The sequence below is a fragment of the Rhagoletis pomonella genome, unplaced genomic scaffold, assembly GCF_013731165.1.
Source record: "Rhagoletis pomonella isolate Grant_MI unplaced genomic scaffold, Rhpom_1.0 Rhpom_scaffold_00015, whole genome shotgun sequence".
NCBI lineage: Eukaryota > Metazoa > Arthropoda > Insecta > Diptera > Tephritidae > Rhagoletis > Rhagoletis pomonella.
In genome coordinates this window covers 6,781,031-6,782,935 of record NW_023458569.1, presented here as the reverse complement: position 1 = coordinate 6,782,935, position 1,905 = coordinate 6,781,031, and positions in this window count along the sequence as shown.

The window sequence follows — 1,905 nt, the reverse complement described above, 5'->3', positions numbered from 1 at the left end:
GAGTTAGGTATTTGCAAATTAGTTTTATTTGCAAAAAGCTTACGTATAAACGTAGTAACTGATAATTTGGCCGCAAAGTTTGGTAGCCGTGACAAATGAATTCATACACAAACAGACATCCTGCCACTTGTTTCAAATAAATAGCGTTTATGTTATATGTATATTTATTTAAATAGATATTATCTCGTAAATATAAGTTTTTCCAATTTAGTGTGGTAGTTTCTATAATTTCTTTATCCCCGTGCTAGTAGTATAAAGTTAGTGATAGATATTGAGCTCTATAACTAGGGCTGCCAGATATCTCTGTTGCAAAACCGGGACACTTTAGGGAGGGCCTCTCCCTCCCTTCTCTTTCATTTCGACGTGCGAAAGGATGTAGTGAAATTTTATTTTGACAGATAAAAACAAAAACATAAAAACATGAGATCATGAGATCATTACAAGGTACGCCAACAAAACAAAACAACTTATCACAACTAAAGCACAGAGAATTTTTCACAATGCATGTACCTTTTTTTATTCTTTATAAAAATACAGTTTATACTAAATATATGAAAAAACATAAACAAATTATTAAACTTTGTGCTAAACTCGGCAAAATTCAATAAATTTGCATACAAATTTGCAAGATTCTAATCAGACTTTTTATACAAATTTTTAAAATGAAGTTTTGCAGCCCATTAAATTTTAGTTGATTTTTGGTATTGTTTTTACTGAGAGTTCCTTCCATACAAACTATGTTCGATAATTCTTTTTATATGGAGGACACTGTCAGCAAAATAAAAAATGCTAAAAAACAACGAAATTTGCTGGCAACTTCAGACTTGCACTTTATTAATTGGCCCAAAAGCTACATTTTCAAAATTTTTCTAAAAGATCTGATTAGAAATTGTGATCTGATGAAAGAGCCTCCGAGCCAATAATTTTGTACGGCACTGTACTCGAGGTTTCATGAAAGAAAAAAAAACTTAAGTACAAGATAGCATAAAAATATCAGTCACATTTTTCGTTGTTGTGAACTTGTTTCAAAACTTCTGTATTTTCCTTAATATAATTGTAAAACTCTGTGCACGTCATTTTGAACGTATTTAGGTACATATACGAATCATCCACTATTGCTTGTGCAAAGTTCAACTATCCCGAAATGTGACTATTTCACAAATTAACCCGTGCACTGAGAGAAAGAAGTTTAGAATTAAAAAAGCGTGCTAAATTAAAAAAAATACGCATATGAAAGAACGCCAACCCAACTCGTAATACATTTAAGTATACAAATTTTAGTATTTAGTATAGAAATATTCACTTCAAATACGCCCACATTAAAATGAAGCGATTTGCAATTACTGATTGCTTTTTCATAATTAAGTTAAAAAAATATTTAAATTCCAGGCTGGTTGCAATGGGAATTGAGCCCTGACCCTCTGGAAATTAGCAAATTGTGGCAAGAATCTTCGCGCACTCAGCTACAGCCAGACATGTAAATGTGCATTTTAATCTTGCGTTTGAATCAACACCACGCGTGCGTGTTATGAAAGTATTATTTTTAAATACGAACATTTTTAAACGATAATCAAATAGAAAATATTCATGTTTACTATGCGTTATTTCCCTCAGTGAATTCATAACATTTTTCTGAATATTACAACGCGTTTTTTCGCTTAGTGTAGTGATTTTTGAACTTTTATTAAAATTTGTGCAATCAAATTAAAAACCGGGACACTAAAACGAAACCCGGGACATTTTAAGGTTGGGCCGGGACACCGGGACAAATAGTCTAAAACCGGGACATGTCCGGGAAAACCGGGACATCTGGCAGCCCTAGTATAAGCGCAATTGCTTTAATTAGCTTAAAAGGATTCTTTAAGCAAGATCTTAATATACATACATATCGTCGTTTAAAGTACA